The sequence below is a fragment of the Lissotriton vulgaris genome, chromosome 11 (assembly GCF_964263255.1).
Source record: "Lissotriton vulgaris chromosome 11, aLisVul1.2, whole genome shotgun sequence".
Taxonomy (NCBI): domain Eukaryota; kingdom Metazoa; phylum Chordata; class Amphibia; order Caudata; family Salamandridae; genus Lissotriton; species Lissotriton vulgaris.
Genome location: NC_141699.1, coordinates 212,001,705 through 212,014,442, shown reverse-complemented (window position 1 = coordinate 212,014,442; position 12,738 = coordinate 212,001,705). Strand labels below are relative to the sequence as shown.

The window sequence follows — 12,738 nt, the reverse complement described above, 5'->3', positions numbered from 1 at the left end:
TATATTTAGCCCTGCCAATTCGTTCGACCATCTCCTCTACCCGTGGAAGGGGGTATGAGTCGAAGGCCGAGATTTTGTTCACCTCCCTGAAATCAATACAAAACCTGGTTGAGCCATCGGGTTTTGGAACTAAGACGATGGGCGAATTCCAGCTACTGCAGGAGGGTTTTATGATACCCATTTTTAACATTTGATTGGTTTCCTCTTTTATGACAGCCCTACGGGCTTCCGGGACGCGGTATGGTCGCTGTCTGACTATTTTCCCGGGTTCCGTATGGATGGCATGTTCTACTACAGTAGTGTGCCCCGGTAAGGATGAAAACACTGTTTGTACTGATGACAAGGACCGGCACAAGTCCTATTTCTTGTACTCCGAAAGATCTGCATCAAAGCAGCACTCAAACGGGAGGGGGCTAACACCAGACAAGACGGGACGGGGTCCCTCCCATTTCTTTAGGAGGTTGATATGGTATATTTGGGTGGACCCCCGGTTGGCGTCTGTTTGGACTTCATATGTGACCGGCGTCACTTGTCTGGTGACAGTGAATGGACCCTGCCATTGTCCTAGCAACTTATGGTCCGAGGAAGGAAGGAGCAACAGTACTTGGTCCCCGGGAACAACAGACCGGGGTTTGGTTCCCTTGTCGTATTGTTGCTTTTGAGAGGTTTGGGCGGCCAGCAGGTTCTGTCTCACTATCTCTCTGATTTCTCCTAAATGTGTTTTTAGATTGTTGACGTATTCGGGGAGAGGACGGGTCCGATCTGGCTCGGCCTCCCAGGCCTCACGAGCCATGTCCAAAAGAGTCCGGGGTGCCCGGCCATACAGCAGTTCGTAGGGCGAATAACCCGTGCTGCTTTGGGCTTTGCAGCGGATGGCAAAGAGGGCCAAAGGAAGCATCTCCTCCCACCTTCTGCTCTCGAGACCCATAAGTTTTTTCAAGGTGGTCTTTAGCGTGGCATTATAGCGTTCCACCAAGCCGTCCGTCTGGGGGTGGTAGGCGGAAGTTCTTATTTGTTTAATCCCCAGATTAGAACAGACTTGGCGCATAAGAGAGGAGACAAAGGGTGTGCCTTGATCGGTCAATATTTCTCGTTTCCCAACCCTAGAAAAAATGGAAATGAGAGCTCTGGCGATGTTCTGGGTGGTTGGTTGCCGGAGAGGCACAGCTTCAGGGAATCGCGTGGCGTAGTCCACCACCACTAAGGCATACCTACAGCCGCTTTTGGAGGGTAACAGGGGGCCTATAATGTCCATACCAACCCTAGTGAAGGGGATGTCAATCAAAGGGAGAGGCTGGAGGGGAGCTCTCGGTGGTCGGTACCGGCTGGTTTTTTGGCACACCGGGCATTCCCGACAGTAGCGTTTAATCTGAGCATACACTCCTGGCCAGTAAAACTTCTCCAAAATCGCCTCTCCAGTCTTCATCACTGAAATGTCCTCCCAACAGATGGCTGTGAGCCAGAAAGAGCACCTTATCTCGAAACAGCCCCGGGATAACCAATTGAGTATTGGCCTGGGTTCCTCCCTTTCGATACAAGAGTCCGTTCCGTGTGAAGAAGTAAGGACCTACTTGTAAGGGATCCTCATTGAGGAGTGCACGACCCCAGGCATCCTGTAGTACTGGATCCTCTTGCTGTGTTGCGCGGAACTCCCGGTCAGTTTCCCACGGATGACTGTCCACCTGTGCGGGGCAGGCCAGGGCGAATTCCCTTTTCTCCTTTTTTCTTTGGGCTTTGGTCTTCAAGGGTTTGGGCACCTTTACTGAAGCAGGGGAATCACGGGAGAACGGGGCCTGTGCCCACCATTTCTTTAGGGAGTCCGTGGTCTCCTGTAGGAGATGGGGAAGACCACTATAGTCGCTCCCTAGGATAGCCTGTTCGGGTAAGTTGGGCACCAAACCGACTGTCAGTAGGCTTCCTTTGTCGGTAGGGTGTTGCACACATACTTGTGCTGTTGGGTAACATTTTGTGTCCCCGTGGACACATTTGATGGCCACCGACCCTGTCACAGGTCCCACTGCGTGAGGTAGTTCTTGGGGACGCAGAACACTATGGCGGCACCCTGTATCTGCAAGTGCCATCATTCTGTGTCCGTCGATCTGTACTGGGCAACGGAAGGGTGGAGGAGTTGTTTCTGTGGTAAGGCACACATAGTTCCTGGTCAACCCTATTTCCATGGGTTCCTCCTTCTGGGGGCATATGCGGGCTATGTGTCCGTATCCACCACAATGATAACATTGTGGTCCTGGATGAGGTGGTCTTGGCATGACCGGATAGGGCATCAATGGGGTTGGCTCCGGTTTCCGGACCACCGGAGGTGGTCTTGATGGGCGGAGATGGTTGCCACGGGGAATGTGGGTTGGATGATCGTCCTTCACTTGCTGGGATTCCTGGGCTCGATTGTAGGCACTGGCGATTTCGACAGCACTGTCGAGAGTCAACCGGGCATGTTGGCGCACCCACTTCTGTGTGGCGGGATGTAAGGATGCTAGGTACTGTTCAAGGTATATCTTGGCCATTATTTCTGCCTTGCTGGATGTCTCAGGTTTTAGCCATCGGTCGGCCAAGTCTTGTATGCGAAATGACAAAGCCCGGGGATTTTCTTGGGGCCCCTCCTTAGCCTGACGGAGCCGAACCCTGTACGTTTCATCGTCTATCCCCAGACGTTCCAATATGCACTTTTTGATATCAGCATAGGGGGTTTGTCCCTGTATGTTTGCTTGCTGATATGCTGCTTGCAGTTCTCCTGTCAATAGGGGGCCGAGATAATGACCCCAACGGTCAGCTGGCCAGGCAGCGGCCTGAGCCAGGCGTTCGAAATTTGTGAAGAAAAAGTCGGGATCTTCGCCAGCCACATATTTTTGCAAGACTACTGAGGGAAGAAGTCATGGGCTTTTGTTGTCCCAGGACAGTCGTTAACTTCTCCAAGGCATGGTCCTGGGCCGTGCCCTGCCCTTTTAGGACGTCGTGCAATGGTCCCCGGTCATCTTCTGCGGTTTTGAGGAACCGCTCCATCAGCTTACCGAGGAGTTCCTGGCCTTCCGCCAGCTGTTTAACCGCGGCCTCCATGCTTCCTGGCGATCCCACTTCTGACACCACTTGTGGAGTGTGGGGGTGTGCGGGCCGGAATAACAGGCGTGGAGGCCGGATGTAATGTGCTATGATCAGCAAGAGTTTTATTAAATACAGAAAAGTCAAGCCCTTGGGCACGGTTGTTAGGTGCAGTCCTCGTCGGGTTGGGTGCCTAGCGAAGAGGGTCCGATGGTGAGAACATAGGCAGGTCTTCCACTTCGGGACTGGTGTTCTCCTTCCTCGTTGGGGCGTTGGTGTGTCCCTCGGAGATAAAGGAAAGAGACACAGGGCGGTTAGTTCCAATGGTCACGGAACTCGGTCGACTGACACCGGCACCGGGGAGTGAGGGAGGAAACAGATGGTGAGGGAGGGTGGTAGGGCAGGGGAAGAAGGGAAAGAAAAGACCGGGCGTAGGTAGAGGGTGCAAGTTGAGGGGGGGGGGGTGTGTGGAAGGTACTATACAGTGTTTAGGTGATTCTAATATACAGTGGGGTGCGCGTGACTTCTGTACAAGATTTACACTATTTATACTAACTACACGGGGAGGGGGAAACACGGAGAATGGTAACAGTCTACTCACGTGCCCCGCCGTAACTCTCATCCGAGTTACGGCCGCTTTCCAGCCACCTCCTGAGGACGCCACCAATCCTCGCACCAAACGTCTTCCTCTTCGTCCGTCTCTCGCCTCGTCCTCTCTGCTACAATCTCCGCTGTCGGTCCTTCGCCTGCCGCTAACTCCTGCCACGAGTCCACCGCTGGGAACCTCTCCTCCTCGGAGTCGCCGGCTTTTCTATCACCCGATCGGGTCCCTGAGGAAAGGCTTCCGGGGTCAGGCGGGGTCACTTCCGGTCCTTTAGTTGCCGTTGTACTTCCGGGTTCAATCCATGACTCTTCCGGTCCGCTGTGCTCCGGTGGTGCTGTCGGCGCCTGCAGGGAGACAGAGGTGTAGCCTGTTTTGGCTGTGGGTTAGTGATGCCGCCCGGGTGGGCATCCCTACGGTATTTCTGTGCCCCAGAGGTAAGGGCTGGCCCTTCACATCCACACAAAACCTGAGTTCGGGAGCCGCGCCTGGGGCGGCGGCCTTGGGGACCAGGACGACAGGGCTGGCCCACGGGCTGTCAGAGGGTTCGATCACCCCCAGAGCCAGCATCTTTGTTACTTCGGCCTGTATGCAAGTCCGAACTCGTTCGAGGACTCGGTAGGCCCGGTGCCGCACAGGCGGGCTGTCCCCAGTGTCGACGTCGTGGACGCACCACGGGGTGACTCCGGGGGTGAGAGAGAACAGGTCCGCAAATTGTCCCAACAGCTCTTGGCAGTCTCACCGTTGCTCGGGGGTTAGGGTGGAGGAGAGGTGTACCCCCTCCACGGAGCTGTCTTTCTCGGAGGTGCTTAGGAGGTCCGGGAGAGGTTCGGAGTCGTCTTCGGTCCCACTATCCGTAGCCATCAGGAGGCTAAGTTCTGATCGGACAAAGTGGGGTTTGAGTCTGTTGGTGTGGAGGACCCGGAGGGGGTTCCTAGGGGACTCCATGTCCACTAGGTAGGTGACGGGGCCCTTGCGTTCCACCACCTTGAAGGGCCCGGTCCACTTGTCCTGGAGGGCACATGGTTCGACCGGGGACATGACCCAAACCTGTTGTCCCGGCTCGAACTCAATGGAAGAGGCGTTTTGATCATACCAACGTTTCATGTCGCCGAGTCTGGTTCCGGAGGGTCAGGAGGTACCGGTATACAATGGGGGGAGCCTCTTGGGCGGTCACCTCCAAACCTTCTTTGACCAGGCTTAGGGGACCCCGGACCGGGTGCTCGTACAATAGTTCGAAGGGGCTGAACCCCAGGGACTTCTGGGGGACCTCCTGATAGGCGAAGAGGAGGCAGGGCAGCAACACGTCCCATTGGCGTCGTAAGGGCTCTTCCAGGCCCATGATCATCCCCTTGAGGGTGCGATTGAAGCGTTCCACCAGTCCGTTCCCTTGGGGGTGATAGGGGGTCGTGAATTTGTACGTGACCCCACATTGCTGCCACAGGGACTTCATGTAGCGGGAAATGAAATTCGTTAACCCGATCACTGACGACTTCTCGGGGGAAGCCCAGCCGGGAGAAGATCCCCCATCAGAGCCCGGCCCACCACGGGAGCCGTCACAGTCCGCAGAGGGATCGCTTCGGGATAGCGGGTGGCATGGTCCACCAGGACGAGGATGAAACGGTGACCTTGGGATGTCCGGGGCTCCAGGGGCCCCACTATGTTGATCCCCACCCGCTCGAAGGGAGTGTTTACGACCGGGAAAGGCTGCAGGGGGACTTTTAGTTTCCCGACGCTCTTCCCGCTGGCTTGGCAGGTGGGGCAAGTCCGGCAGTGATTGATCACATCATTCCTAATCTTGGGCCAGTAGAAGTGGGTCACCAGGCGGCTGTATGTCTTGTCCTGCCCCAGGTACCCGGCGAGGGGCACATTGTGTGCCAGGTTCAGGAGGAAGTCTCTGAATCGGAGGGGCACCACCAGTATCCGGCTGGCCCCTAGCTCGGCAATCTTCTGCTCACTGTAGAGGAGCTCCTTGTCCCAATGGGCCCCCGAGGTATCCCCTGTGCTCTGGGCTGCGGCTTGCTGTCGGATCCCCTCGAGGGAGGGACATGTTTTTTGCTCTTGACGGAACTGTTCTCGAGTGGGGCCACCTTCTTGGTGCCACTGGGCCAGTTCCGGGAGGTCGCTGAGCGGGGCAACTTCTTCACAGTGGGGCCCCGGTGGACCGGGTTCAGGGTCGGTGTCTTCGGAGACAACGGGCGGTGGAGACTCGGGCCATTCTGGTTCTTCGATGGAGGTGATGGCTCGGGCGGCCATGGATCAGGTTGTCGCACAGATCCACTCAGGGAGGCCTAGCATCCCCAGATGCTCTCTCCGCTCGACGTCCGCCCAGGGGGAGTTCTCGAGGTCGTTCCCGAGGAGGCAGTCTATGGGGGCATCGTCTCGGACAGTCACTTTCAGCATGCCGGACCATGTCTCGTTCGCCCAGACATACCAGGGACATGGCTGCGGGCTCCCACTCGGTCTGGTTTTGGTCATAGTCTTCTTCTTCGCCCTGCTCCTCCCCCAGGGAGGCGGCGGCGATCTGGCGGTTTTGTGGACCTGTGGGGTTGGCTAGCTGGTTTCTGGGACAGTTGGGGTCATTGGCGTAGTGACCGGGTCGCTGGCATTTGTGGCAGATAAGGTTCGAGCGGGGCCCCGGTCGTGCTGGGGGAGCTCCCCTTCCGGCCAGGGGAGGGGAAGTGTGGATCGGGGGCACTGTGGCGGTGTCCCGGCCCTGGCCCTGGCCTCCTCCTCCTCCTCGCTGATGGTGGGATCGCTGGTGAGCTCGGCCTTGGTCTCCCATCCAGTTCCGGGGGACTCGGGTGCTTTCCCATCGATCGGCTTCGATGGCGAGTTTACGTGGCTCGGTCAGCTTGCTGTCGAGGAGTTGCTGCCTGAGTTCGACGAAACAGTTGTTGGAGAGGTGTTCCCATACAATGAGGTCGAACAGCTGCTCGTAGGTGGTGACTTGGCTGCCTTTAATCCACCCCTCTAAGGCTCTACTATAGAAGTTTACATATTCCACCCAGGTGGTACCGGGGATCCTTTTGCAGTCTCGGAATCGCTGCCAGTACATCGCGGGGGTGAGCCCATAGCGAGTGAGGAGGGCGGCTTTCATGTGTTCGCACGAGGTCATCTCGGCGTCGGGGAGCTGTAGCAGGGCGTCTCTCCCCTCATTGACGAACCTCCCCCATAACCCGGCACCCCAGTCTTTTTGTGGTACTTGGTGTGAGGTCATGGCTACCTCGTAGGCCTTAAACCATTGCTGGATGTCGTCGTTTTTATAGTACTCTCGGACGACATCCTTGGGGATGTGGACTTTGGTGTCTGTAGAAGGAGGGGGGCTCCGGCTCCCGGAGACGCCGGTGTCCCCGTTTTTTGCCTTAATCTCCAGTTCTTTTAAACTGCGCTCGTACGCGAGCTTCTTCTCCTCTAAATCCCTCTGCCTTCTTTTCTCTTCCAGGTCTCCCTGTAGCCGTAGTTGCTCAAGGGCTATCTTTTTTTCGGCCAGTTGTAGTTCTCCATCTAAGCGGAGTCTAGCCAGTTCTAACTCGTGGAGCCGGCTCCTTTCTCGTTCTCGGGCATCCTCGTGGGAGAGGCCCGTGCTTCTCTCCTCCGCTGGAGTTGCGATGTTCTCTGGGTGTAGATTTGTGGATTGTGATGCCTTCGTTCTGGGGTGGCGTTGCTCCTGTCTCTACCCAGGTCTGCAGGGCCTGCTTGAGATCGTCTTTGGTGCTTAGTCCTGTGGTAGTGATACCCAAGTCTTTGCAGAATTGCTTCAATTCTTTGTGGCTATAGTCTTCTAATCGTTCCATTTGGAACTCTGAGGTCGGTCCGGTTTCCTTGGTAGTCATGGTCGTCGTGTGTTTCTGTTCGTAGTGGGGCGAGTTACTCTCTGTACAATCTGCGTCGGCTCGGATCGCACCGCCTGCCACCAATGTTGGAAAGGGTATCTTAGAGTTGGCCGAGCGAAGTTGAGAGGCCTCCTGGCGAGGTTCCTCTCCTAGGATCGTACAGATGAGCAATCACCCCCCTACAGATGGACACCACACAAAGATAGGTTCTTAACGTTTTTATCAGTACTTTATGGCAGGTTATCGTAGCGATACAGTTGTAACTGGATCTAGGGATCCTTTCAGGTTTTAGTAACGGAGGGAAGGGGGTAGCGGGACAGTCTTGGTACCAGCCTGGTACAGGGATACCCTACGCTCAGCTCTCAATCCTCGAGCTGGGGGGTTCCTCGGGGTTGGGCCGCGGCCGCGCCAGCAGGGCTCCAGAGATAGTTTCATGAAGATGGGCCGCGGCAGCGCCAGCAGGGCTCCAGAGATGGTTTCACGAAGATGGGCCGCGGCAGCGCCAGCAGGGCTCCAGAGATGGATTCGACTAAGATGGGGCGCGGCAGCGCCAGCAGGGCTCCAGAGATGGTTTCACGTTGATGGGCCGCGGCAGCGCCAGCAGGGCTCCAGAGATGGTTTCACGAAGATGGGCCGCGGCAGCGCCAGCAGGGCTCCAGAGATAGTTTCACGAAGATCGGCAGCGCCAGCAGGGCTCCAAGGATAGTTTCGGCGAAGATGAGCCGCGGCAACGCCAGCAGGGCTCCAAAGGTGGTTACGGGTTCCACGCGGATGAGTTCCTCTCGGTGTCTCTCGACCCCAGAATACAACTGCCGACCCATTCCAGGGTGCCCCAGATATAGGTCTGAAGTCCTTTGATGTCCGGACCCTCGCACCTGGGGGCCAGAGGGGCCCGGGACGAGAGCGACCATACACTCAGCAGGGGGGTGGAGCCAGCACCCAGGGAGGCAGGAGGGCGATCGAAACCCGGGGGCGGCTGAAGGCCCATCGAAACTCTCGTCTTTCGTGAGGCGCCAAGTGGCCGATTTACCACCTGGGTAGATCTTGGTGCCTTGATGTCGGGGCTGCGTTGGGGGCGCGGCCGAGGTCGGGCCGAGGCCACGAGGCCTGGATGAGGGAGGCCCAAGATGGAGTAGAGGCCTGTGAGGGTGGCCCAGGATAGGTATCGAGCACATAGTGTGGGCGAGTCGGAGTCGCCATGTCCTGATGGGGGGAGAGCGGGGGTCGCCCATGGTGGCGGCCCTCATGTAGGTGTGGAGAGGGTCTCTTTAGCACGGAGGACAGGGGCGATGTTGGCCAGGGCCCGCCAGGCGGGGGAAGCGGGACCACGCCACGAGGCCGGTTCCAACGCACTCAATAGGGAGTTTGTGTGTTCTGGTGCTCTCGACCATGTGATGCTTTCTGTCTCAAATCCCTCCAGATGTTGTACCCCTTCTTACCCCTCAGATTGTATTTTGCTTCCATAATCCATCAGGGCTGGCTTGTTTAAAGTTATTATTCGCTGCCATCAATAAGCTCTCCCCATCCTATGTCTCCACGACCCTCTCAGCAGTAGTATTTTTAGGTCGAGCCTAGGCAGCTCATACGCTTTGTCTTCGAGACATGCTGTTTCCACTCTGTGGGGGTTGTATGTTTAAACAACTACTACCGGAACCACGACTACCTTAACTACGATTGCCTAACCACGATTTATCTTAACCACTACCTTTTTTTAGCACGACATTCTTAACAACGAAATGTTATATCTCGTTTTTGACCATTAGATGGCACTATTGTAATTATAATACTTCTTGCGCGAACCTTTCTTTTTAAAAATACGGATCTGAATGTATTATCTTATTATTCTTTTACAACGCATACCGTTATCTCTTTTTTTTATTTATCATTTTTTTGTGGGGGGAGACCCCCCACACCCCCTTTTATCCCATAATTCTTTGGAGTGATTTTTTACAGGTGCAGAGTAGTGGAGAGACTCGTGGTTTAGGGAAGTCGTGCTTAATGAAATGTGTGGTTTTTGTAAGTCGTGGTTCCGGCTTTGTTGTTCAGGTAAGTCGTTGTGCAATCTTCGTTGTTAAGGATGTTTCCCCTCTGTGGGCTTACAGCCTACCCATCTCTTTGTTGCTTTGCGTGTCGTTCGCAAAGGCTTGCTTCTGTGGTCATTGTTGGTTATATGTCCCTCCTTTTTGTATGTCGACCCCTCCTGTGGAGCATGGCCTTATATGTAGTATTGCCATTGGTGCATGTAGATTTGTGTAAACGCACGATTTTAGCTTTTGTCTCTGTCTTTGTTTTCGGAATGACGACTTTTCTTCATTTACCCGTTCACCCAATAGGAGCTCAGCAACAATTGCTGTAGTGCTAATAAACATACATATTTAGCATTTGACATTTTTGTACTGTTCGGTATTTTGTTTCCAATAAGTATAGTTTTGAGTTTCATCCTAGTGTTTTTTTTTGTTGTTGTTTTTTTTAAGATCTGCTTGTCATTTCCGATCGCAGTGTTTTATAAATCGTAACAGCATTTTTTTCCTGTTTTGTATTTTGTTTCAGTTCAGCATTTCTTTTGGTTTCTTTATTGTATTAATATTTATTAAGGCACAGACACACATTATACAAAATTCAATTCATTTGTATACTTTTTTGTGTTTAACCACAGAGTGATTGGGTGAATTTTTTTGATAACCAATTTTATTGGCATTTTAAACAACAAAATCAACATTGCACCACTTTGACATATCGGACATTTCAATACATTTACAAGTGGTTTCCCCCATTTGGTTGTTTGGAGTATGGGCCCACCCATGTTGCGGATATTCAATCGAGCGGTCCTATCTACTGCCTCCATATACGTTGTGTTTAGCCGGGCACCCTCTTGCTTCGTATATTGCTTTTTCTTGGATAGCGCACCAGTCTACACCGCTGCCCATTTTACCATAGAGGGGGATGTTGAATATTTCTAGGCTGCTGCAATATCTCTTTAGGCTATGGCTGTTCCTGGAAATAATGTGTCAGCACAGGACCCATCCAGCCCCTCCATCACCCCCCAGGAGGCAGGGGATTGAGAGGGACCCCCCACCCCAGTATGACACTCAATTCAGATACAATTGGCGCCCAGTATTTAGAAAGGATGGCGCAGGAGCAGACCATGTGGTCAAAGTCGTCTGGCTCAGCCTTACAGCGCAGACATGGGGGGTTTGGAGGAAATCCACTTTGTGGAGCCGCACCGGGCTAAGTTCTGCGCAGTGAAGATAGTAGATTTGAATGAGGGGGAGCCTGGCTGACATAGTGTGTCCTAGGGGCAATCAGAGCCTGCTAGGAACGCTGGATAGGTCCTCAGGTGGACGATTGGAAAAATGCTTTAAGAGGTTCTAGCGTGGATGGGGTATTAGGGATCGATAAATTTGGGATATCCCCCCCCCCCCCCCCCTTTCCCAAGTTCTACATGAGAAGATTGGCCTCCAGTGGACTAAATTCGGGGTTTGCTGTGTGGTCAGGGATGTGGAGGGCTAGGGCGTGTTGCAGCTGAAGGTATCGTAAGAATTGGGAGGAGTGTAAGGAGTATGCCTTTTGTAGGTTCCGAAAGGAGGACAGGTGCTCTCGCTTCCATATGTCTCCCAGGTAAGTTATACCCATCAAATCCAATTTCTGGAAGCCTGTTAGTGTTGCAGCCTCCCGCAGCCAAGTGCCGTGCAACAGCGTTGTTTGTTGTGAGTTTGGCAATGAGTGAATGTGTCGCAGCACGGAGCGCCATGCCATTAAAACTACACGGGTACCTATTGGTATAGCATGAGGAATTGGGGCCCCATAAAGCATGGCCTGGACTTTAGAGAATCCAAGGCTCTCCAGTTCCAGTCGATAAGTTGGATCCAAGTGATTAGGTGATTTACTCAGAATCACTGGATTTTGAGCTGACGCTGAGACTCTAACCTGGTCGCCCATGCAATTTTACTGTGTTTGGTGCTTTAAGCTGGAATATGTCAGGGCTTTCCGTATTTGCTTTCTCATCGTTGTTGCATGCAGTTACCTCCATTCATTACTGTTTGCTGCCCCTCATGCACACCATTGATTGTTTGTTTCATTTGCATGATACATATTGTCATAGCGCTTAGTATCTGCGGAGCCGTGTAGGCACTAATCTTTCACCAAGTTGAAGTTTACTTTAACGCTCTCTGCTTGCACATGCAATCAACATGGGGATTGATGCTATTTTTTCCATTTTTATTGCATATAACAAAATCATAGCGCATATTCCTTGTGTCTGTGCTCTTTCTCGCTTTTCTTCTCCTCTGCTCTCTATCTTTGCTGTCTCATTTCCTACATTTTCACCTCCTTTTCACTCACTCCTCAGTTGCTCTCACCCATGTAATCCTATTTATTGTTTTACTTACTGCTAAACCAAAATGCATTTGCACTATTTACCACTCCATTTCGGATCATGAATAGAAAAAGGCCACCCACTGCATACAAATAAATGCATGCGCGCAAATTATGCCTTTCTTTTAATTATTCGTTACTCCTTACAGAATGAACTAAAGGCATTGGGAGAAGCTATAGGTGGCAAATGGGAGTGTATTTACTTTGCCAGTGCATGATGTCCAGCTCTGCAGAGGAAGTAGACTTCCCTCACTCGTAGCTCTCTGCACAAGCACAGGGTCTGAGCTGGTTCACTATCAGCTGCAGTTGGGTCCTATTTGTACTCCGAAAATTGGTTTGACTATGCGGAAACATGGGACAATGTACATAATTTTCGCTCTGGTCCCCATACTCAAGACCTATTGGCTTTGCCAATGCTCGTTTTTTTCTTCTCTCCTACACACCCTGCTCCTGTATTGCAGTCCCACCTGCTGTTGCTACTCAGCAGTGTTTACATTTCTCCTCTATCTACCATTGCTCCTTTTTGGGAGAACCCTGGCTGCTTCAGTTAAAATGCACTTTTTCTCCAATTTTTAAATTAATTTTCTTAATTTACTACTTCAAGATGTGCATCAATGGGAACAGTAAATTAATCCATTAAAAAAACAACCATAATGCCATATAAGATCATAAAAGTAATCACACAGGGATACTGTAGCATGATGAAGCATAAGTTACATAATGTGATGCCTATGTGTGTAAAGAGTACACTTTTTTTTTTGCCTATTTTATTTAGCATTGCCAAACAAGCATTGTTTTTCTTTTTGCCAAGGTGGAACAGCCTCATCAAAATGCATTGGCAAAGCCAATGTGTCTGCGTTTGCATCATCGGTACGC

At 52.7% G+C, this 12,738-nt stretch overlaps 1 protein-coding gene across 1 annotated transcript in view; it reads left to right on the top strand.

Moving 5' to 3' along the window:
- GLTP (glycolipid transfer protein) overlaps positions 1-12,738 on the top strand; it is a 318,369-nt gene that overhangs the window by 270,455 nt on the left and 35,176 nt on the right. The gene's annotated exons all lie outside the window — the stretch shown is intronic.